This window comes from Pistacia vera, unplaced genomic scaffold (assembly GCF_008641045.1).
Source record: "Pistacia vera cultivar Batoury unplaced genomic scaffold, PisVer_v2 Contig147, whole genome shotgun sequence".
Classification (NCBI taxonomy): domain Eukaryota; kingdom Viridiplantae; phylum Streptophyta; class Magnoliopsida; order Sapindales; family Anacardiaceae; genus Pistacia; species Pistacia vera.
Window position 1 is genome coordinate 424645 of NW_022195543.1, and position 26898 is coordinate 451542.

The 26898-nt window shown below is 38.3% G+C and overlaps 1 pseudogene; it reads left to right on the plus strand.

Moving 5' to 3' along the window:
- The first annotated feature begins 564 nt into the window (after positions 1-564).
- Positions 565-26665, plus strand: LOC116124048 (annotated as a pseudogene).
- Positions 26666-26898: the final 233 nt, after the last annotated feature.

The window sequence follows — 26898 nt, forward strand, 5'->3', positions numbered from 1 at the left end:
CACAGCCTTACACGATTTGAGGATCCTCCTATGTAATCAGCCAATAGAGAGTGTGGTAGGAATTGTACTACACCTGCCCACTTGTAGATTTGTAATCATTACCCTGAAATCTACTATAAATAGAGGTTCCCCCTCTCATTTTCGCGATTTTGATATAAAAAAAAAAAAAAAAAAAAAACCCGCATTCTGATTGTAACATTTTATTCTCAAAATATAGATAACTTGCAAGAAAGAGACTGACTCGATATTCTCTTTGAATAATCAGTCATTTGTACCTCTGCTCGCTATTCGCTATACGCGACCTCCTGTAACCTCATATATATATATATAAGAACAGTGGACGTAGGATTCGCTTTAAGCACCCAAACCACTTCAAAAATCATCTTCCATTTACTTCATTGCATTGTTCATTCACGTGTAATTTATAAGTCAGCTCAGCACTTTACACGTACGAATCGTTGGTGTCAAAATTAAGCATCAACAATTTGGCGCTAGAGGAAGGGCGCAATTTAGTATCCACTCTTCACCAAGAATCTCTGATCAATCAGCTCTACTCGCTAACGAATGGCTCGTGGTTTTGAAACCGAGCGAACTAGCCTCAACCCCGAGGAGATCCCTCATGTACAAGATGATAATTCTTCTGAAGTACCTCCCATTCCGCAGAATACAGCGACAGATTTTCCCTCGAGCTCACAGCTTGATCCAACTGTCAGGAGTTACTAGGAGAGGTTCAACAATACTCTCTAAACGGTTAGCCAAAGGCTAGACCGTTTGGATCAAGTCGTATTGCCCAATTTTGATAAGGTGATGCCACCGCCAAAGACGCCTGTAGGTCACGCTAAAGCACGAAAATGAGCACAAGCCCATGCCGCGCGCACTACAACGTGTAAAGACAAGGGAAAACATGTGGCAGATAATGGGCCAAAGGGCTCCAAGGGAGAAGCAAATGCTGGTCATGAAACAGGTAGAATACCTGTGGCTTTACGACTTGGCAATATATTGCATCATGAGCCATCCCATGGCACATCGCATGGGCATCCCCGTAAGAGTGCAAGGTAAGGAGATTCCCTTCATCACCAGCGTGATGGTCTCGACCATCACCGCGAGGGAAATGCCCACCATACACGGGTCAGTTCTAACCACCGTGGAGGTCGGTAGCTCCCCTGGATGTTCAGTGCCTACACATGGCTCTAATCAGTATGTGTCAAGGCACATCGAAGGCCTTGGATGAGGTGAGGAAGAGTCTAACCTACGGTTTTTCCTCAACCGTAATCGTGAGGGTTGAACCCACGTTGCAAAAAGCCATCTCCAAGTAGCTCCGCTTCCTCATATTGAGGAGCTACAACAAACTCTGGAACAACTTAGAGCTCAGTAGAATAAGCGCAGGCAAGCTGCTGAAGCGTCTCCTTTTTCTCCAGCAGTGTTAGCTGGTCCTCTCCCTTCAAGATTTAGAATGACCGATATGCGAGCATTCGATAGGAATTCTGATCCGCAGAATCACCTCTATGAGTTTAACGACCTCATGAAGCTTCACCAAGTTTCCAGCTTGGCCAAATGTCGCTGTTTGGCGGTGACTCTAACTGTCCATGCCAAGCACTGGTTTAGATCGCTCCCGCTAGGATCTATCAACTTGTGATAGCAAATGAGTTCGTTATTCTTGAGACACTTCTAGGCTAATAGGAAGTTCTCAATGCCGTTGAGCCATCTGAGCAACATACGGCAGGAGAGGAATGAGTCTCTCCAGTCCTATATTGACAGGTTCCATAGAGAGTTGTATAAGGTGGCTAATACACCCGAGGAGTCAGTTCGGACTCTCATTATTGTAGGTGTTCGTCTACAAACCGACCTGTGGAAAAAGCTGTAATCTAAGGATGACATTTCCTCACCCACTGATGGGAATGCAAAATGTCATATTTAACCCCCTTAATGTTTAGTCTTTTATATGTATTTGTTTCCTAATTGTACTCATTATTACTTTATTTTGGTTTAGGAAGCAAATGGAGGTGTTAATTGAAAAACGGAATTAATTAGGGGAATTCGGACAGTTTCGCCACTGCTTCATATTCTGGGCATAATTCTCTCATCCGAGCTCCGATTGAGATGATTCAAAATGCTGTGGAACTCTAAGAAAGAGATCTACAACTTTCATGTTTTTCGTTTTTAGAGATACTGGCTGAATAAAGGTTGTAATCGAGCTTGAAGTTGACGCACCTGCATTGCCGACGTCCTAGAGCGTTCTAACTTGTTATGCAAGTCAGTCTGTTATTGCACGTTTTGAAGACATACATGCTGCACGAAATTACAGCTGGAAACACCACTTTCCTATTTTATTAGGACTCTATTTTATTTTATTTCCAATTAGAATTAAATTAGGATTAATGTTATTTTAGGATAGGAGAATATTTCTTTTAGGAGATTGAGTGGGATTCGAATTCTAAAATTGGATTTTAAAAGGGAGATCAGATTAGGTTTTAAGGACCACGCCTCTCTCTCTTTTCCTCTCTGGAATTTTCTTTCTCTTGAGTTTTTGTGATGGCCATGAGCGGCTAGAACTTTTGTAACTTGGTCGAAGGAAACGGAAAACTCAGAATCAAATAAACTGTGAGATCTTTCTGTTTTTAGTGTTAAATTCATGTTTGAGTATTGAATGTTATTCTGTGCATATTTTCATGATTGATGCATTTAATTACTAGGAGGCCTACTAGTGTATTATTTGTTGAAATCTACTGCTAAGTTTGATATCAAATCCGTAATTGTTTGATCCCTCCAACTTGTGAAGCAATTAGGGTTAGTAATTTGCTGCGTCAGGAATTAGTAACCTTACAAAGAACATTCAACTAAATTAAATACAACCGCTTGTGTTTGTGTTGTTTAGCTTCATCGATCTCTCTAATTCTTAAGGCTGTCACTAGATTAAATCTTGAGCGCTTGTCTAGGGTTGTTTAGGGGTAAGATTAATTAGGATCGCTTGCTTCCTGATTAATTACAATTAAGGAGAGATAGGAAATTAGTTCCAACAGTGAATATTCAATGTGTGAATTGATTATCTTTGCATCAATGATCAGTAGTAAGATTCCGATGGTGGATGTTGACAGAGACCAAGTTCGTCATTTTGATTAAATTCGAATTAAATTGTTTTTGTTTTTGCTGAGATTGTTTTCTATTTTTACACAAACCCCCCAGCCTTTTTCACATCAAAGAAAATTCGGCTAGACACTCTTCATGGGATCGACCCTTGCTTACCCTATTTACAGTTCAGTAGTTAGGTTCGGAAGGTTTTAAATTCTGGGTGCCTACAACAGCACGCCACCCACTTCTATAATCTTGTTGAGAAGTACCTCTGAATCGAGAATTCCATTGCTGCTCTAAATTGCCATGACCCCGATCCTTCGACCAATGCCCTTAGCCAGGAAAAAAAAGGCTGGGGGGAGAATAGTAGGAGAGTTGATCGCAGATGGGTCAATGACAATCAACGAAAAGGAAAGAAATAACAATTTGATCCCAAGAAATCTTATGCTCAGGTTCCTCGTTGCGATCGTGACAAGAATCAGTATACTCTATTGAATGCATTGGTATCAGCTATTCTGGACAAATTAGAAGAAGATAGTCTGCTTGGAGAGCCAGAGCCCATGAATAATCCCCCTGTGGCAAGGAACAACAAGAAATATTGTCATTATCATTCGGATAATGGGCACCATACCAATGAATGACAGGCTCTCAAGTAGGCAATTGAAGACCTCGTTAAAAAAGGGGACTTCAAGGAGTATGTTGATGGTCCAACTCCCTTTCGAGAGAAAGATCAAGGGGACGAGGGAAAGAAGCGTTATGGTCGCAAAGGTCTCCACCTTGTTGGGATCATATTTGGAGGACCACATCTCGTAGGGAATTCTTGAGGTGCTCAAGAAAGATATGCTCGGGAAGCTCGTCACGGCCCTGTGAGTGTGATGAGCACGACATTGTGACCTGCTCAGGTGCACAGAGAAGAAGAGATTACCTTCTCAGAGAAAGACACAGTGCGATTGCATCACCCCCATGAGGATGCATTCATTATCGTGCCTGAAATACGTCGATGCGAAGTCCACGAGATGCCCGTGGACAATGGTAGCGCTGTGAATATCCTATTTTAGTGAGCTTTTGAGGAAATGCAACTAGATGAGGCAGATCTAAAGCCTGTCTCTATCCTTCTATATGGTTTTATTGGGGGTCATCTGATTCCCAAGGGAATGATTGCACTTTCTATCACTTTGGATAATACCCACGAGGTGACCAAAATGACAGAGTTTTTAGTAGTAGACTGTCCGTCCACTTTCAATGGCATTTTGGGACAACCTCTACTATGGAATTTGAAAGCCATCACCTCCATCTATCATCTGAAGATGAAATTTTCCACACCGACGAGGAGTGGGAAAGTTAAAGGATCTCAGAGTGAATCCCGTGACTCTCAGAGTGAATCCTGTGACTGCTATGTAAGAGTAGTGTAGATGGCATGCAAAGGGAAAGGGAGGCCAGTGGGCATTCCTGAACAAGCTATGACGATCAGCAGGATCGAACTACAGTCGAGTCTAGTGGAAGACAGCATAGATCCTCATGTTCAGGAGGAGTATTCCCACAGTGAGCCTGTTGAGACTCTATCCGAGGTATCAATCGACCAGAATGAATCAACTCAGGTGTTGAGGATCGGAAGCAATCTTATCCCCAAGCTCGTTGCCAACCTAACGAGTTTCCTCAAATAGAATATTGATGTTTTTGCATGGACTCATACTGACATGGTCAAGATTAGTCTCTGAATGTAATATGTCATACACTTAACATCGACAGTCTGATCAAGCCGGTGCTAGAAGAGAAGAGTCATGGATCTAGAGCGTTATACTACTCTTAAGGTTGAGGTGGATAAGCTCCTTTCAAACGGGTTCATTCGAGAGACTCATTACTCGAGTCGGGTCGTCAATCCTGTTTTGGTGAAGAAACCCAATGGCAAGTGGTGAACTTGTGTTGATTTCTCTTATCTCAACAAAGTCTATCCAAAGGATAGTTTCCCTCTACCCTGAATCGATCAGCTCGTCGACGCCACCTTTGGACACGAGCTATTAAGCTTCATGGATTCCTATTCGAGGTACAATTAGATCCCAATGTACATGTTTGACGAAGAGTATACCTCATTCATTACAGATTGAGGACTATACTGTTATAAGGTCATGCCCTTTGGTTTGAAAAATGCTGGGGCAACTTACTAGTTTCTGGTTAACCGTATGTTTTCTGAACAGATCGGAAAATCAATGAAAGTCTATGTTGATGACATGCTTGTCAAGTCACATGTCGCTTTAGATCACATAGCCAATCTCGCAGAGATGTTCGATGTACCCCAAAGATATAGAATGAAGCTTAATCCTCTTAAGTGTTCATTTGGAGTATCCGCAGGGAAATTCCTAGGGCATATGGTTAACTATCAAGGAATTGATATCAATCCCGAAAAGAGCCAAACTCTCCTAGATATGATAAGTCTTGCCAATCAAAAGCAAGTTCATAACTTGAATGGGAGAATAGCGGCTCTCAGTCGCTTCATATCAAGAGCAACAGATCATTGCTTGTCGTTCTTTGATATACTTAGGGTCAACAAGAAGTTTGAATAGACTTCGGAATGTGACCAAGCCTTCTAGAGTATAAAAAAGCATCTCAGAAAGTCACCTCTTCTGTCCAAGCCTCTTCCCAAGGAAATTTTATTTCTTTATTTGTCTGTCTCTCAGTATGCAGTCAGCACAGCTCTCATTCAGGAAGAAGGCAAAGTTCAATGGCTAGTATATTATACAAGCAAGCGACTACTGGATGCTGAGACATGATATCCAGAGATGGAACAATTAGCTTATGCCTTGCTAACCACTTCCAGGAAGTTGTGACCTTATTTCCATGCTCACACCATCCATGTTTTGACCAACTATCCACTCAGACAAGTTCTTCAGAAGCTGGAGGCTTCGGGTAAGTTTCTTAAATGAGCTATGAAACTGAGTCAGTTTGATTTGCATTACAGACCAAAGACAACAATCAAAGTGCAGACTATTGCTAATTTTATTTCAGAGTTCTCTTACTAGCCAAATCAGGAACCCAAACAGTTACCCAGCGGAGTTGTCTAAGAAACTATTCAGAATTTATCAACCTAGAGCCTTTATGTTGATGGGTCTTCGAATAGAAGAAGAGCTGGAGCTGGTCTTCTGCTCCTCAGTGTTGAAGGGACCTACATTCATGGATTCCTTAGGTTTGGGTTCAAAGCTACGAATAATGAGGCTGAATCTGAAACACTATTTACTGGTCTGTGACTAGCAAGAGAATGGGGTCAGATGCAATTGACATCAATAGCGACTCCCAACTGGTTGTTAATTAGATTTTGGGAGAATCTCAAGTCAAAGAAGAGAACATGATAAGCTATCTAAAGAAAGCCAAGGCCACACTCGAGCCTTTCAAGCATTATATGATCAAGCGAATCCCGAGAGACAGTAACTCTGTCGCGGATGCTTTGGCAAAAATAGCCTTATCGTTGGATTCTAATGCTTTGGATAGTATTCCAGTTTGGTACATCGAGGTTCCCAGTATTAGCTCACCTGAGTAGACCGTAGTTGCAACTGAATCTACTTTTTGGATGACTCTGATCATTAAGTATCTCCGAGATGGGACTCTGCCTAGTAGTAAAACTAAGGCAAGACTCATGCGAACTAGAGCTGCTCGTTACACACTTATCGGGGATCAGCTCTATAAGCGAGGGTTTAGCACCCCTCCTCCAATGTATAACTAATAATGAAGCAAACTACATCATGAGAGAGGTAAATGAAGGGATCTGTGGTAATCGTGCACTGTTGCACGATATCTCGCCAATAAAATTGTCTGCCAGGGATATTATTGCCCCCTACTTCATGAGGATACCTTCAACTTTGTGAAGAAGTGTGATAAGTGCCAGAGGTTTGTGAACATCCCGCGAGCTCTTTCCCACCAGCTAACGACAATGACCAATCCTTGGCCATTCTCTATGTGGGGAATTGATGTCATCGGTGCCATGCCAATGATGTGCAAATTTAATACTTGTAAGCGTAGGAATCACTAATAGCTAACGATAAGTTTACTCCCAATGTCGATCTCTCGCGGAATTGCAGTGATCTAAATTCTTAATTTATTTTCTTTAACAACTAGACTAAACATTTAATAAAATCCTAAACACTCTAACCAAAAGTTGGATGAAATTAATCTAAAATAAAACTGTAAATTAATTAAAACTAACGAATGCAATATGTTGAATGTTAATTAAACCAATGAGAGTGATAGTGGGGATTTAGCTAACTTCTCAATCGTGTATTGGGATATTTGGCAAATAAAACAATTAAACCCTAAATTCAGATTGTTGATTTTTCCTCTAAACCATAGAGAATTCCAATGATCATGTTTATTCTCCATTTATAATTAACTAATTAACTTCTATGATCAAGTTGTTAACTAATTAACTGTAATATGCACTAGGAAATCACACAACCATCCAAATCAAAACAATGATCATGTATTCAATTTGAACTCTTGTTTAATAAAGCTTAATTAAGGCAAGATGATCACTAGAACCCTAATTCTGAAGTTTAATTATAAAAAGTAGTTGGCCAATCAAGAAATTATAATTAATATCATGAAGAACAATTAAACAAGAAACAATCTAAAATCTTCATTAAACAAATCACCAAATACCCAATACAAGCATGATAGTTAAACTAAACTCCCATAACAAATTTAGTTGTTCATAATCAAACTCAAACCAATGAACTCAATGAATGAAAAACTAATCATATTGCAAAATAAGATGTAACTGAAAATAAATCACCTAGGAATTGAAGTCATTGATCCTCTTCCTTCTCTCCCTTCTTGAGATCTCACAATTTCTCTCCATAAAGCAACACTCTCAAAAGCATAAAACTCTCAAATTAGGTCAAAGAGAATTCTTCTAAAATAAATTACATGTCCTATTTATAGTTTTTCTTTACTAGGGTTGTTTTGGGGAAAGTACAAATTCAAGTCAGAGTTGGAAAAGTTGAGAATTTTATTTTCTCCACGATCCGCGTCGTGGCGCCAAATCTTCCCGCAAACCTTAAACTCTTTCATGTCGTGGCACTGAATTCTTCACGTCGCGGCATTAACTTTTTGGCCAGATAACTTTTTTCACGTCGTGGTGCAGAAAAACTATGTCGCGGTGCCATCTAGTTGCTTCGCATTTTTCTTCCTCTTTTCAACTCTGATTCTTAACCTATTTTGCACGATTTCTTCCAAATGCATTCCAAAAGCTCATGTACCTTCAAAATTGTAAAAACCACCTCAAAGTAACATATTCTTAAGGTAAAACACAAATAAAAACAAAAAAAATAGCAAAATACTAGGACAAATATTGGTTTATCAGCCAACTGGTAAAGGGGGCGTCAAGTATGCAGTGGATTATTTCACTGAGTGGGTCGAAGTAGAGTCTTTGGCCGCGATCATTGCAAAAAATCTCAAAGACCTTGTCTTCAAGAATATAGTGTGTTGCTATGAGATTCCTCATACACTCATCTTTGATAATGGGAAGCAGTTCAAAAACAAGGAATTCAAGCAGTTTTGCGACGAGTTAGGGATTCATAAGAAATTTGCCACAGTAGCAAGACTGCAAGCCAATGGTCAGGTTGAAGCTGTCAACAAGACTATTAAGCACACATTGAAGGCCAAGCTTGGCACAGCCAAGGGCAATTGGGCCGATGATCTCTCATAAGTTCTATGGGCATATAGAACAACTCCAAGACCTCTACTTCAGAAACACCCTTCTCGCTGGTGTATGCCTGTGAGGTGATAGTTCTAGTGGAAGTAGGAACTGGTTCACTTTGGAGGGAATTTTTCAATGAAACAGACAATGAGGCACACTTACGTGCAAGCTTGGACTTAGTTGAAGAACACCACAACAAGCTTCCTACCAGTAGTGGGCAAAAAGATTCTTCAACTCTAAAGTCAAGAGAAGAGATTTTCGGGTTGGCAACCTAGTTTTGAAAGAAGTCCTTCTTGGCACAAGAGAACCAAGTGCGGGGGTATTGGGACCTAAATAGGAAGGTCCATATCATATCGCTAAGGTAGTACGATCTAGAACGTATCACCTCAAAAGGCTTAATGGTTCTGAAGTGTCGTGAGCTTAGAATACTAAACATCTTTGCCCTTATTATCAGTAATTCCAAACTCACTTATAGTTTTGATCATTTTTACTTGTAAAGTTCTCGCTGTTGTAAATTTAAGTTCTCGCTATTGTAAATTTCACGAATAAGATTGTTCTAGTTCTCTTCGAAGAAACACTTGTGTCGTAATCTCAAGTTTTTAATAATCTTGTTATTTATAACTCTCTGCGAGTTCGATGATCAGATATGTCATATTTGTTTTGTGAAGTGCTTAAGTATAAAAGTCTATCACAAGTAGTCAAAAAGTTCTTTTTATATATGTTCGATGAATGTGTACAAAGGAGCGACCTAGAATTACAATAATGATAAGTAGAAAAGACTTAAAGCAAAAAGGGAGGAATCACTGGTCTTCATTTTCGGGACCCTTGGTGGCGGCCCCAGGATCCTCTTGCTGGTTACTGACCTCTGGATCATCTATCTGATCTCTAGGAACGTTGATGTCCAGTTGATCGTCCTCTGGGAGACGTTCCTATTCCTCTTGTTGTTTGGCCTCTTCGGCTTTGAGCATGACAACAAAAGTGGCTTGGTAATTGTCAAGGAGGTTAAAGATGTCCATTTTCGGGTTCCTTGCTCGCAAGCTATAGATAGCTTGAATTTCCCAGTGGGCAGCCTTCTGCTTTTCTGTGTTTTCCCACAGCCAAGCTTGATTCTCCTCTGCTACCTTTGCGCAATCAATGCTCACTTACAGCTCATTTTCTCTCTCGCTCAACTCTTTGGTGAGCCTTGCCACTATTCATTGGAGCCCTTTATTGCCACTGTTCGAGCAGAATCTCTTTCAGTCAAGTACTGATCTGCCTGAATGCGAGCTGCTTTTGCCTCTACATCTATGGCTGTGAGATCTTACTTCAGCTTGGCATTCTCCTCCTTCAGCTCGTGGAGTCTGTCAACAGAGTCCATGTCACTCTTCTGCTGGGCCACAGTCAATGCGAGCAAGGATTGTAAGGGAAAAGAGACAAAAGTTAGTTTTTTAAGATCTTAAATAACTACGAGATTGGTTGGTATTGAAAAGCTCTTGAAGAGAACAGGCTGTTTTACGGTGGCCACTAGGTCAGTTGGTCGAGAAGCCACGAATCCGTCAAAGGGTGAGTTGGCATTCTAATAGGGTGTATACCACTGACTATAAGTGTTTCGGTAGTTGCCCTAGTGAATCCAACACAGATGGGTCTGGCCTCGAGGAGGCAGGCACTTCTTTGATCTGTTATTTGTCTGCTCTCCTCTAAGTAGCTATGGTCGTTCCCTCTCCACTAGGCGAACTCTCGGGGGCAATTGGAGTGTCGAGGGCGTCCCTCAAGGGCATCCCTCAGCGAAAGACGTGGTATGGCTGAGATCAATCTGGCAACACCCCGAAGCCTTCTAGTTTAGACTTCGATTCCTCTTCGGTGGGTAGTTGCTTTCTCTTCCTGGTCTTCTGGCCTACGGTTTTCTTCTTCGAAGCATGAGTAGCCATAGGCTGGGGAGCTTCTTTGCGTCACTTTGTGGGTTGTTGCCTTTCGGCACCAATTTGTATCCCTCCCGTGGGGCCATCGCTAAAGGTTGCTCCAGCCGGTTCAGTGGGTCGATTCTGAGGAATGTGAATCCCCCAGCTCTCCTCGATGTCTTCGGGACCCTTGGTGGCATGGTTGCTGCACGACATGAAAGTGTGTCAGCAAAGAAAGTCTTTTGTTAATAAAGAAACAAAGCTCTCCTGCATAGGAAGATACTTACGAGTTAGAGCTTCCAAGGACGCTTCGAGACTAAAGAAACCATACTTTCATAAATTGGAAGTGGTCACAAGCAGCTTGGCATCACAACTTTGGTCAAGCAATAGACCGAATGCCTCGATTCGACTGAAATTTGTCAAAGCCGACAACCTGATTCTTTTGTTTTCTACAAGAAAGCAAAGGGTGCGTTAGCCTTATTTATTAAGGAAGGGTTAAATATAAGGGATAAATAGTTTGGAAATTAAAGGGAAAACCTACTCAGCTCTCTAAATTTACAAACACCATCATACTTGAAGAAGAAATATTTAGTTTCGTAAGCCTCGACGTTGCTGGGGTAGCCAAATATCCCTTCCTCAATTGTTGATCGTTTTGAGAAGTAGTATGAATACTTATCTTTACTCCTCTTCAAATAGTAGGCGTAGCCAGCTCCACAGCTATTAGCTCACCGAGTCTATGTTTGCCACATGCAATATACATAACAACCACTATCATATACGCATTGGGTGTTAACTGGAACGATGCGACCTCGAAGTGGTCAAGGATCGACCTGATGAAGGGGTGAAAGGGTATCGTCACCCCACATTTGAAAATTGTTTCTAAGATCGCAACCATTCCCTCTGGAGGTTCCTGAGCAGTGTGCGACCTGTGTTGATAGACATTTGCATTGACCACAAACTATTCTATCGCCTTTTGTACTTCCTCTGCAGTGGCTACTGATAGTACTGCCTGTCTGGGACCTACCGAGGTGCTTGGTGGCTGCGAGCTAGTCCCTTTTGTTGCTCTTATCTCAGGAGCATCCATTGCTCTTAAAGTCTAAAAATGTGCAACATGCAAAGATGACTCGATCTCCATATGCATTGTCTCGTACGACAACTTAAAAGAATAAAAGAAACCCTAGTTTCTCTCCCATAACCCTAAAAACCCTAAAAATTCTTAAGGATGGTTTCCTAAAGATCTGTGCCCTAGATTTTAACTCTTAAAAGTGTTCCATTTCAATCACTACCCGCAAATGTGCATTGTGTAATCCTAGAAGACATCTACTCCCACCGTTATTGTGAAAAACTAAGTTTTTTAACAGAAATGAAAAAGAGAAGAAATTTTCTTTACCTCTGGATTATTGGGAGTAAACGTTCTATTGTAACAATGAGTGCGCATCAACCAGGAAGAAGATGAACTAATTTCTTGAGTATGAAAATGTTGTTTTCCTCTCTGAAAATGCAAGTTTTGTGAAAAATGTGAAATAGGCTTAGGGTTTTATAGGGAAGAAGGCGACGTTTGGCTTCCCTTGTAAGTGATGTTTGGCTTCCCTTGTAAGCAACGTTTGGCTTCCCTTGTAAGCGATGTTTCGGTAGGACGCGTTTTAGCCATTGGATGCGACCACGTGTTTTCAATCCTCGTGAAGAGTAACATTTACACTTAGTGGAGATCAATCAACGTTTCCCTCCATTGGAGTCGCCAAACGTCGGCATGCTTATCTCTTCCACTTTAAATACACCCTCATTCGCATTTAATCCTTTAAAAGAGAATATCGTTTCAACGTGTCTTGCATTTAATGCTTATGGTTGACACTTATTGCGCAAAGACACGTCTGTCAGATGGAGCTTATTTTATTGACTAGGACAACTATCAAGCGCAACAGATAACATCTGAAGAGGTCGTTCGAATAAAACACTCTTCCCCATATATCAAACTCAGAGCGAAGTGATTTTCAGCTTTCGACAGTAAAATACTCTAAATATTTTCAGGTTGTGGATGATAGATAGAGTTTAAAACACATTGGTATAGCACTGGGCAAAATCCGACATAGGTCACTGAACCTTTTAGGACGATCACCTCAGGTCGCTTGTGTAACTCTCAAAGATCCATCTCGTGACCTCTATTTAGTTCGGTGCTCGAGTTAAGCCATCGTCCTCATGTCGTTCAGGCTGTTCTCAACTAACAATTTGAGAAGATGCTCTTCGAGACAAGTCAGGTCACGGCATAATCATGAAGTTCTCATGATTCAATTTTTGAACCTTAAGAACTGGGGAGCTTTTGTTATGCCTAAAAAAACAGGGCTGATGCAAGCTTATATTAGCAAACGCCAATCAGAGTTCAAGAAGGCTTTGTTCCATCTAGGAGTTGCCACGTCATCCAAAGACAAAAAAAGTATGGTTGTCATCAACTTAGCAGACTTAAGTTTTGTCTATGAGTGGATGAGAGTCTCCCACCTGTCCAAGCCCTACGCGATTTAAGGATATCTCCTATGTAATTAGCTAATGGGGAGTGCGATAGGAATTGTACTACACCTGCCCACTTGCAGATTTGTAATCATTACCCTGAAATCTTTTACTATAAATAGAGGGCTCCCCCTCTCATTTTCGGGATTCTGATAAAAAACTCGCATTCTAATTGTAACATTTTATTCTCAGAACATAGATAACCTGCGAGAAAGAGACTGACTCGATATTCTCTTTGAATAATCGGTAATTTGTACCTCTACTCGTTGTTCGCTATACGCGATTTCCTGTAACCTCATATATATATATATATAAAAGAACAGTAGACGTATGATTCGCTTTAAGCATTCGAACCACTTTAAAAATCATCTTCCATTTAGTGCATTGCATTGTTCATCCACGTGTAATTTCTAAGTCAATTTAGCACTTTACACGTGCGAATCGTTGGTGTCAAAATCAAGCATCAACTATAATCAAATAGAGTTAATGGCTTTTTCCCACCGAAATAATGGCTTAATAACACTTTCCTACCCACAGACTTTTAAAATATCACTTTACTACCAAAATTTATATTCCGATGACAAATAGAGAGTAAACTTATTCCAGGTTATTAGGACTTTTGAAGAGGGAGGCCGATGAGTCTTTTGGTGGTAGAAGTTTGGATTTTGGTGATAGGGTTTGATCGGAATTTGACTTAGGAGGGACGGCTGTGCAAACCCTAATCGCTTAATTAGCAGCGATTGACGAGGTTGACTGGAGTAGGGCTTGAGGGGTTTTGGTGAGTAATGATCAGAGAAGAAAATGATGGTGGTGTAGGGTCTCAACGATACCGAAATCGGAAATATAAAATAAATTTGGGTAATAAAATAGTATTATAAAAGTTTATGGGTAGGAAAGTATCATTAAGCATTATTTGGATAAGAAAGACTCATTTACTCAATCAAATAACCATGGTCTTGGGTCAAATGGAAAGTCTAATTATAATAATTCAAATTGGGTCTTATGACTTTGGGCCGGGTTGAGATAGATGGGATTATGTAAAGCCCATTTTGGGTTCTGATGTATACATGCATATAGAGTCCAATCACATTGAATCTGTAAAAAGAAAGCCTTGTCAGTTACTACTCAAGAGAAAAAAACTGAAATTTTGTGGAACTTACGTATTGCTTTCACTAGATGAGAAATGCTATAGTAGTCTTTGTAAGACGTGGACACTGATGTGGCAAGCCACGTCATCACTTTCACATCAACATTTTCTTAAATATTTAATAATTAATTAATTATATTAATTAAAATATTTCAATTAACCTAAGTTTAGAAGAAAAAAAATGATTATACTAAATCAAAACTCCATTCTCATCCTTCATCTTCTTCCTCTTTCCTTCTTCTCTTCTCCTCCTCTTTCTTTTTTATTTGTTTTTTTCCCAATCTCAACCGCACCACCGCCGTCTATCCTCTTCCACCACCACTCACAACCGCATCGCCACTATTCACAAGGCACTGCCAATGTGCAACCAACCACCAATCCCTTGCCTCTTACGACACTGCCAACTTCCTGCGGCATTACCAGCCACACCGCATGTGGCCACGGTTTCGCCAGCCACCAGGCCACCCGAGGCCAAGGTGCAGCCAACCACCAATCCCTTGTCTTCCTTTTCTTGAAATTTTAGTTTTTTCTTTTGTTTTCTTTTTTTCTTACTCTCAATCACAAATACATTATAAAACATAATTAATTACAAGCCTTCAATCTTCAAATTCACCAAATCCAATTTCTTAAGAAAAATTAATAATAAACTAAAGAAATAAAAAAATTGAGCCAAACACCAGATCGAGGCAGTGGTGGCAAGATTCAGCCACTGCCCAAGTGCAATTGGAGGAAGATGGAGAAAGAGGATGAGAAATAAGGACGTGGAGAAGAGAGAAGGAAGAGGAGAGAGAAAAAAACAGATAAGAAAGGAAGAGGAGGAGAAAAGAAGAAGGAGAGAGGAAGAAGATGAAGGATGAGAAAGAACAATGGAAGGTTAGGGTTTGAATAATTGAAATTGGGGATTTTTTATTTAATGGAATCAATTTTTTTATTTTTTTTATTTTTTGAATTTGGATTAATTAAAGTATTTTAATTAATATAATTAATTATATATTATATATTTAAAAAAATATTGATGTGGAAAGTGATGATATGACAGGTGATATGATTTGTCACGACAGATGCATGTCTTTTTGGGGGCAGTTTATTATAAGGCCATCTCAAGTTTAAATTTAATTAAAAGACTATAAAGTTTTAAAGTGTCAACTAAATAGCTTTATTATTGATTAAGGGTAATTAAACTTGATTAGTGTTTAATTAGGATTAATGAAGTATTATGTAATCTTTTAAAAATTATACTATATTCCTAAAAACCCGAAATTCTTGCAAACAAACCCAAACACCTTCTTCTTCCTCCCGCCATTAACGCATCTCTACCTTGGTTGCTGTTTCTTCTTAGCTTCATCTACATCTTCTTCTTACTCAGCATCTTCTTCTTCGTCTACATCTTCTTCTTCCTCCTTCCTCTACATCTTCTTCTTCCTCATTCCTCTATATCTTCTTGTTCCTCCGCCATTAACACTTTCTTCTTCCTCCATCATTAACATCTTCTCCGCCAAAGATCCCCCTCCTCCTCCTCCTGAAATTTCGTCTAAGTATGTATATCTCCTCTTTACATTTTATATTTAAATTTACAAAGATTTAATAATTGATAGGGTTTGGGTTATGATTTTGATTTAGTTGTTTAGGTTGTTGGGTTGTGTTTGATGTAATGCAAGTTGAAATAAGTGAAATTTGTCGAATATTTTCTTGCATTGTGAGTAGCTAGGGGTGATAGCACCGATTGTAGGTGGAGATGGCTGAAAATGTATTTTGGATCTGATGGATCGCTCAAGCGATCTGATATATGACAGAAGATCACTTAAGCGATCTGGTATAAGTCTGGTATATGGCAGCAGACCGCTTGAGCGATCAGGCTTATTTGTACTAGATCGCTTAAGCGATATACTAGATAACTTAAGCGATGCAGTAAACAATATACTTAGGTGAGAAATTATATTCCATAATGTTTATTTAATATTTAGTCCTTTTTTATTAATTATTAATTATTTTTTTCATTTCAATAGAATGTGAAAAGAACACTTCGGTCTTTGTCAATCAGCACCATACATAAAACTGAAAAATCTATTCTTATTCTATTATTTTTGTTAGTTCTTGGCAAGAAAGTAATATAAAAAAATATAATATTGATATAAAATTGAACTCTGCAACCATCTACTCTGCACTCTATAGACCAAGGCTAAATAGACGAGATCGCTTAAGCGATTAAGGGTAATTTACTTCAATATTTATTTTCCATGTTTATGGACATATGTTTAATATAGACGTAAAAGAACTAATTTAATTAAAATATAATAATGGTCATGGTCCACTGAATGAACCGTACACCTGATATGTTTAGTAGATGTAAACATTCTACACCATATATGTTTAATATAGCCGTAAAAGAACTAATTTAATTAAAATATAATAACGGTTATGGTCCACTGAACAAACCGTACACCTGATATGTTTAATATAAACGTAAACATTCTACACCATATATGTTTAATATAGCCGTAAAAGAACTAATTTAATTAAAATATAGTAATGGTCATGGTCCAATGAACAAATCGTACACTTGATATGTTTAATATAGACGTAAACATTCTACATCATATATGTTTAATATAGCCGTAAAAGAACTAATTTAATTAAAATATAATAACGGTCATGGCCACATGATGAATCGTACACCGTTATGTTTAATATAGACATAAACATTCTATACCATATATTTTAATATAGCCGTTAAAAAACAAATTTAATTAAAATAATAACAGTCATGGTCTACTAAACGAATCGTATATCTGATATGTTTAATATAGACGTAAACATTCTACACACATATATGTTTAATATAGCCGTAAAAGAACTAATTTATTAAAATATAATATCGGTTATGGTCCACTGAATGAATCGTACACCTGATTTTTAATATAGACATAAACATTTTACACACATATATGTTTAATATAGCCGTAAAGAACTAATTTAATTAAAATATAATAACGGTCCTGATCCACTGAACAAACCGTACACCTGACATTGTTTAATATAGACGTAAACATTCTCCATCATATATGTTTAATATAGCCGTAAAAGAACTTTTAATTAAAATAATAACAGTCATGGTCCACTGAACGAATCGTACACCTGATATGTTTAATATAGACGTAAAATCTACACCATATATGTTTAATATAGCCTTAAAAGAACTAATTTTTTAAAATTAATAACGTCCTGATCCACTGAACAACCGTACACCTGACATGTTAATATAGACTAACATTCTCCATCATATATGTTTAATATAGCCGTAAAAGACTAATTTAATTAAAATTATAACGTGCATGGTCCACTGAACGAATCTACACCATGATATGTTTAATATACGTAACTCACACCATATATGTTTAATATAGCCGTAAAAGAACTAATTTAATTAAAATATAATAACGGTCCTGATCCCTGAACAAACCGTACACCTGACATGTTTAATATAGACGTAAACATCTCTCATCATATTGTTTAATTAGCCGTAAAAGAACTATATCAATATAATAACGGTCATGGTCCACTGAATGAATCTACACCTATATGTCTAAGATAGCGTTAATCGCTTAACCAATCTAGTGAAGTACAATAAAAATAATCCAAATACACTGGATCGCTTAAGAGATTTCATTTCTCGCTTAAGTGATCCTGTGTATTAGACTTAGTCGCTTAAGAGATCTGGTTGTATTTATGTTATCGCTTAAGCGATTCTATCTTTACATTTGATTGCTTAAGCGATCACGAACAAGACAGAATCAATAAGTGCCCAGACGCACGATCGCTTAAGCGATTTATTCTATCGCTTAAAAAATCCTTTGCTTTTAACCTTGGTCGCTTAAGCGATTACAATCGCTTAAGCGATCAGTCCGAGGCAGAATAAACTTCTGCCTAGATGCACAATCGCTTAAGCGATTCTTCGCTTTTACTATTGGTCGCTTAAGCGATCTACTTAAGCGTTCATGAACAAGACAATAATCGCTTAAGTATCGCTTAAGCGATTCTTCGTTTTTTATTGTTGGTCGCTTAAGCGTCATGAACAAGACAATAAGTGCCCAGACGCATGATCGCTTAAGCCGATCCTTTCTTTTAACGTTGTCGCTTTAAGAGATTTATAATCGCTTAAACGTCATGTCCGAGGCAGAATCAACTTCTCCCAGATGCATATCGCTTACAATCTAAAATCGCTTATACTAGATCGCTTAAGCGATCTTCTGTCATATACCAGATTGCTTAAGCGATCCTTTGCTTTTCCTCTTGGTCGCTTAAGCGATTTTGATCGCTTAAGAGATCATGTCTGACGCTTAGAATTTGCGTCGGCATCCTCCTCTTCAGTTTCAATTTCACTCTTGCCCTCCCTTGTTTCACCATAGAATATCTTCCGTCGACGCCGTCTCCTCTCCTAAGGAGCCCTTAGTCATCGGAAGTTACTCCACCACAACTTCTTCTTCTCCTCATTTTGGTAGACCCAATCATGCCTACAATTTGGGAGTATATAGGTTTTTTCTGTTTCTTTAAGGACTCAGCCATTATAATTAATCGGGAATGGCAAGGAATAATAATGCAAAGAGCAAAAAGAAATGTAGAAATGCAGAAATTGGAAGAAAAACGAGAGAGAAATGTGTTCTGCCCTTCAAATTTTAAATCAACTTCTTTTTATTATACTCTAACCCCAAATGTTTAAACTTTTCACCTTAATCCTTTTTATCTGCTTTATTACAGTTAAGTACCACGTCATATTTTTTAACCTAAAAAAAAATCAAAAAGATTTTCATGGCGATTTGTTAATGGAAACTTGGGATGGCCGACAGTTAAATTCCTCAAAAGACTCACCGGCATCCCACATCTTCAAAAGCTCCAATAGTGTGGACCGATTTTTCTCTGTTGCCATCGAATCAGAAGTTATTCTGGAATCTGGATAGTAACTAATAGATACTTTGGTTGGAAAACTGGTATTTTGAAACTTTTGGGTGAGAAAGTGTCATGAAGGCGAACCTTGGGTGGACAAAGTCGTTTACTCTTTTAATGGCTAAATTAGGAGCCAAAAAATATAGTATCTATGTGAGTTTTCAAAGGGCTGTTTTTGTAATTTTCTTATTTCATTTTCATCCTGGAAATCCCATTTATGAGCTAGACTGGGACATGCAACTGGTTCAATGCCATTAATGACGAGATGAAGCTCAAGTCTTGTTAAAGCTGGCATCGATATTAATTGTGTCTGCAGGTGCCAAACTGGCATTAAGATAATACGCACCCTTGCTACAAATTCTGAGAACCAGACACAACGGTATTGACGGCCATCAATTGCAATTAACCAAAAAATATGTCAAATTGCAATTTGCTCCTAATAATACAAGTTGGTATATGGTCTCTTTCATGTCTGCAATTTATGCTTTATAACCAGTTCAAATGAGTCCTTTAATGGCTACCTTGAAGAAGAAATGGCTGCCAAAGTAGAGCTAAAGTGGTTGGACTTCCATAGTTTTTTTTATTATCATATCACTCATGACCATTTTGTGATTGTACTGAAGAAGAATCAAAGTTTTGGCTTCTGATGTTGCTTTAAAGCAGGCTAAAGGAAATTAGATGACATTGGAGGTAAGTATTCTAGTACTTACGTTCTTTAATTTGTGTATATAACTGAATTCAATAAGAGACTTAATTGGGTTCATAATCAAACCTTGTTTGATTCTTTTTCTGGTTTTATGAATCATTATAGCTCCATCCTCGTTGCGGTTTACCGCTGGGTTTCAGTTTATACTGATGAGATAACAGATATGATTTACACATCTGATGGAGCTTATTAACACTGGAGTGAATAAGTCCATATCTTCCAAGTTTAAGTCTGGTATTCTTCAGACTCTTGAAACGTTAGAAGTTTTCCCCGGGAGAAGAATTGTTACACACTAAACCTCTACAGGGAATGATACAATCTACTTGATAAGAGCTCTCTTTATGTATGGATTATGATGATGACGACAATTGCCAGAATTTGATCTCTATGTCGGAGTTAATCGATGGGATAATGTGGAATTTGATAATGAATCTCATGTTGTGATTAAGGAGATTATTCATTGGCCTTAACGGGTGAAATTTATGTTTGTCTCCTCAACATTGGTAAGGGACTCCTTTTTATCAGCTTTGGAGCTAAGGCATTTCCATAATACCATTTACAGAACTCAACCAGAATCGGCTTTAGTTCTGTACAGGCGTCTCGTGTGTTGGTTCACAACCAATCAAACAGTCAGGTAAGTTTCTTTCATACTGTTTGGATTTGATATCTGAATCTGGTTTACCTTGACTGCAAATGTCTATCATGTTGTTGATATTGCACTCAGGTACAAAGATGATAGCTATGATCGGATGTGGGTTCCTTACCCGGGTTCTGGATCTATCAATACTCTCGTCCCCTGTCGATTCCCTGCTTGAATCAGAGTATAGTTTGCCATCAAAGGTCATGCAAACTGCTGCTAAGCCAATGAATATTAACGTTTCGTTGGAATTTGAGTTTGAAACTGGTGATTCTTCTCTTAAGTTTTATGTGTACATGCACTTTGCAGAACTTGAAATCCTCCAGTGAATCAGTACAGAGAATTCATTATAGAGTTAAAGGTAATCTGTGGAAGAACTGTTGTTCCTGAGTATCTTAACTCAACTACTAGATTCAGCAAATATCCTATGAAAGGAAGCAAACTAAGTTTTTCTCTAGGAAAACATCGAAGTCTACCCTTCCTCCCATTTTAAATGCATTAGAAATTTATGTTCAAAAGATTTCTTACAAGCATCAACGGACCAAGGAGAGGTATGTTTTTGCTGATATTTTTCTTCTCTGTTGAAGCATATATTAGTCATTTCTTCTAATCTTTCTTCTAATATTATAGTTAATGCAATCATGAACATCAAGTCGAGTTATCAGGTGGGTGAAGGCTGGCAAGGGGACCCATGTGAACCAAAATACACTCTGATGGCCTAACTTGCAGCTACAATGGTTATGATCCCCCCAAAATCATCTCTTTGTGAGTGTTATCTTGTGCAAGAAGAATAAGGCTATTGAAACATTAACCAATAAAGAACAAATTGATTAAGCTATTTTCTAGCTTACTTATTTACTAAATGAAATGAATTACCTGGAATTTATCATCGAAAGGATGGCAGGCAGGATAGTTCTTCCCTTTTCGATCTTAAGTCATTACAGCAGCTGTAGCATAAGTACAATGTGATTATTTTCCGGGTGCTTATAAGATAATGGAAATTGCTAATTTTTGCAATACTTTTATCAAGGGATATGTCCAACAATAGCTTAACGGGATCACTGCCTATTTACTTTCTCAACTACCACACTTAGAGTTCTGTAAGTGACTGGATTTAATGACATAAGTTGTACTCATTTCAGGCAAAATGGAATTGTTTAATCCTGTATTTACTTGCAGGAACTTGGAAGGAAACAAACTCTCTGCTTAGTTCCTAAATCTCTGTGGGAAAGGTCACAAAATCAATCACTCATATTAGGTTCACATCTTACCTAACTTAAAAGTTACTTCTAGTTTTGAGGTTAACAAAACCATTTTATCTATTTCTCATTTCTCCAACATTATTTATCCCTAAGAAAAGCTGATTCAATGATAGTATTGATGGAATCTGGATCATGTTGTTCGCACATGCAAAAGGAGAGAAATATTCTAGCCACTTGTTGCAGCCATTGTTTCCTCTTGTGATCATTTGATTGCATTTCTTATCCTTTGGATCCATGAAAAAAGTATTTATATTCGTTGCACTTCACAATATTCTTGGTTGGATGATAACATTCAATTCAGCTCCAGGATTTTGCTTAGCACAATGCTAACTCTTGATAACTTTTTGTATAGCTGCTAAGGTGAGATGTCAATCTGTTGCAAAGAAAGAAGGGTCACTGAAATCGAACAGTCGAGAGTTCACATACTCTGAGTGTGAGCATGACCAATAATTTCGAAAGAGTTCTTGGAAAGGAGGTTGGAACTGTTTACCTTGGCTACTTGGTTGATGGAACCACAGTTGCTGTCAAAATGCTCTGTCCATCATCAACTCAAGCATCTATCAATTCGAACTGAGGTTAGATTCTATCCGGAAACCAACAGACTAATATTAAGTATATCAATTGGTTATAACATACATTTTATCTGGAGTATACTTGAATCTGGTTATATTAAATGTTATCTTGATCAACAGCCTCAGTTCTTGATTAGAGTTCATCCACAGGAACTTAGCTTCTTTTGTCGGATACTGCAATGATAGCAGAAACTTTGCAATCCTATAGTACATGGCATATGGAAACTTAGAGGAGTATCTATTGTAATAGTCATGTTAATTTCCCTGAAAGGCATTCCTAATTTCACACTTAAATATTAATTTCGTTTACAAAAATGGTAAATGAGACTAGTTTGTCACAATTCTTGCTCCAGATAAACGTAAAGAACTCTGATGTTGAAAGAGAGAGTTGAGATTGCACTTGGTGCTGCACAAGGTAATAATAAGCGAATACCTTTTAGTATACTAATTTTCAATTTTCATGTGTTCTAGCCAAGCCAACAATTCTAAAATTCTCTGTACAGGGCTAGAGTACTTGCCCATGGTTGCAAGCCCCCAATAATTCACAGAGATGTGAAGCCTGCAAACATTTTGTAAATGAGAAAATGGAGGCCAAGATCGGAGATTTTGGTTTCTCCAAGTTTTTCCAATTGAAGTGGAAGCCATATTTGCCATCAATTGTCGGCACAGTGGTTTCTTGATCCGGAGTAAGTAATATAAGCAAAATGTAGCAAAAGTTTAAAGTTTGTTAACAGATACAAACAATTCTGATAATTTCAAAATCTTGTAACTCCTTACTGCAGTTCTTTGGTTGTGAACCTACTTTTCTATCATTTCTCTGGTTTCTGCAGGTATTATTTGTACAGGTTGGCCGAGAAAAGTGATGTGTATAGTTTTGGAGTCGTACTCTTGGAACTGATTACTGGTCAGCCTGCTGTGATGAAAGGCAATGTTGAAACATTCATATATTCACTGGTTTAGTCCATTTCTTGAAGGAGGTGATGTAAGAAGCATTGTTGATCAGAGGCTAGAGGAAATTTTGACACAATTCTGTTTGGAAAGCGTAGAGACAGCAATGGATGTTTGCCACCATTTCCATCCAGAGGCCAATATGAGTCATGTGGTAATGCAATTGAAAGAGTGTTTGGAGATGCAATTGCTCGTGAACAAGCGTCACAATTGAGAGTCAAATGATGGAATCAAACAATTCAATGGACATGAGTCCTGTTGATCTTGAAACAGAAAAGGTCCGGAAGCAAATAGAAAGTAGACTATTGAATCATGTTTTTAGTTTATAATCTTATGAAAATGAGAATATGTACATTTTAGGATTTGGTGCCCTGGAATGAGAAATGAAACAGAATATTGTTAGCCTTCACGTTAATTGGCAGTAGAAATGAAAATTCTGAAAACCAAAACTTTTTACCATTCAATCGATGAAAATGACAGCAAATTTCCAGTTGGGCTGCATTTGATTTGCAGAGATAAATAGCATGACCTTCTGGAGCTTAAAGACTGGCAAGTCATTTTTTCGGCTCCCCTTTCTGTACGTTATAACTAAAGTTAGTCAACTATTCGGCTAGACCCAGACAAAGGGTTAAGTTGTGACTTTTTCTAGAACTCTATATTTAGCTTGAAAGTTTAGAAATTATGCCAAATTTGTGTTGGAAATGAGGCCACTGCAAGGCAACTTCAAATCAATAATTGGAAATTAAGACATAAAATACTTGTTGATAAATTAAACCCTTTTATAGTGCTCTAGTTTAAACTCTTTTCACTAATGATGTGTGATGACACCTCACAGAAGCCTGGACCCTATACAACTTCTAAACCGCACATGCTGAGAACACTAGCTGTACTCTCTTCCGCAACATCCGCTAGATTAATTGAAGTCCATTGCATGCTTTATGAACCAACACACAGGTAGGACTTATATAAATGTCCCACAACATTTACTGATTCGAACCAAAGAGATCAGCATTGTTGGTGGTGTGGGCAGGCCATTTTTTGTCCGAAACTATGTGTGGTCTTTTCAAGTCATCATCTGTCAACAACTCAAAACTAGCGGGGGCAGATAATGAACATCTGTCATGAAGGTTGCCAGTGACCATTCTGGTTAGTTACATTTGTCTATAGAATTCGGTGTATAATGCTTTGGTTCTGTTTTCAATCCTAAGTCAAATACTTTTCAAGACACTTTATAGCTCTCTGTCCTTATGATATCAAAATTTATGGTCAGACATCTTAATTGCCTGATTGACTCCTTTTTTTCTGTCAAATATGATTTCTAGGTTTTATACATTGATTGCGGAGCGACTGGAGATTACATAGACATGTAACTGGTCTATATTACGAGTCAGATGCAAAATATATTGATACAGGAGAAATCCATGAGGTATCGTATCTCCCAACTTCGCCAACCTCACCCTGGCAGTTTACCAACAGCAGGTAACCATTTGAGGAGCTTTCCTCAAGGAACGGGATTGTTACACACAGAAGCCTAACAAGGTGCAAACCATAATTATCTATCAGGCTGTCTTTGTATATGAATTTATGTGGCAAAAACCAGTTCCCTCATTCGAGCTATATCTTGGTGTCAATAATGGTTGACTGTGGTCAACAGTGATATTTGAGATTATTCATGTTCCCTCAGTGGATTACATAGATGTGTGTCTTGTAAAGTCTGGCTATGGAGTACCCTTTATTTCAGTGTTGGATCTAAGGCCTATGGACGACTCCATTATCGGATTCAAGATGGTGCACTCTCCTACATGGGGAGAAGTGATGTTGGTGGTATTTCTCGCTTACCAGTAAATCATTTAAAGCATTCCAACAATGTTGTTTTTATCAAAAAATTCTTGAACTTACGGATTGATGAAATAACATACTGCATTTCATTATTTTCCTGTGGCAACCATTATTCATCACATTGATTCACATTTTCGGATATCAATTTTTCTCATTTAGGTACCCAGTTGACGTCTATGATCGCTTGTGGACTCCTCTTAATGTCAGTGACTCGACTGTCATTTCACACACGTCACAATATATACTCAAAGTTTGGATGTGGTTATAAAATACCAGCTGAAGTGCTGAACTGCTGCAAAATCACAGAATGCTAGCTTCCCCTGCGTTTATACTTTAACCTTCCAGATTTTTCTTCTCCAGTTTCTTTACTTCCACTTTACAGAGATTGAAAAGCTTAAGGAAGGCCAGAAAACGGGAATTGCGTATTGAGCTAAATGGTGAACGCAATCTTACAGAATCTATTAGTCTTGAATACCTAAGCCAACGACCATAGCTCCAAATACCCACCAATCAATGGCAATGGTAGTCTTCTTCATTTTTCTATTTATGCAGCGGAAGGTTCAGCTCTCCAATCCTTAATGCTGTCGAAGGTTTTGTGTTTGTAGAGTTACCACTTTCACCAACAAACATTAACGATGGTATTTTTCTTCTCTTCTGTTGTGAAATTAGCCAGTTTTTTTGTCTTCACTTCTCCTCAAATGGTTAATAACTGAATTCCTGTTTTTTCTTTTAAACCAACAGTTATGCTATCAAGGACCTCAAACAAAATACGGAGTGACTAGAAACTGGCAGGCGATCCATGTGTTCCAAGTAGTTTCTCATGGAAGGTCTGAATTGCACCATATGTTTGGCCAGGATCATCTCATTGTGAGTACACCTTCAAAGACAAAGTTCTCAATCAATGTAGTATAACTTTACTAATATTGCAAATATTCGGTGGAATTCTGTGGAAGGTCCTTCAACTTGGGGAAATTGGTTTGCACTTCTTTTTTCCATCGTTTTCTGAGTTAATGGAGATGCATTCTCTTGTGAACTTCTGCAGGAATTTGAGCTCAAGCAAATTGACAGGGGAGATAGCAACCTCACTGTCCAATCTTGAAGCATTACGATATTGTAAGCATAGTATATATATTAGTGATTGACTCTTAGCATTCAGTTACTGTATTAAGCCAAAGAAGATTACATTGGAGATTACCGGAAACTGTTGCACTAAGCCCCATCATAAAAATGACTACACATAAAGAGAACCCTTTTTTTTTATTCAGGGATTATCATACAACAACTTGATTGGGCCAATACCAGAATTTTTGGACAATTGCAAAATCTAAAGTCTGTAAGTATTCAACTTTGAGTTTAAAATCGGAACAACATTTTGGAGTAGGAGTGAAGATGATGTACATGTTTTTGAATTGCAGGAACTTAACTGGGAACAAACTCACTGGTTCAGTTCCAGATGCTCTTATGGAAAGTCCAGTGTAGAACATTGCTGTTAAGGTAATCAATTTCTCAGTGATATAATGCTTATGGTTCTTTCCTAATTCCTTATTATTATTATTTTTTAATATCTTTGTTGTTCTTTTTTTCTTTTTGTGTCATGCAAGACTTGAAGGAAACCCAGACTTTGCATGTCAGTTCCATGCCAAAAACAAAATGAAATTCATTATTCCACAATGTAACCACTCTAGTCATCTTGCTCATTCTGCTCCCCGCAG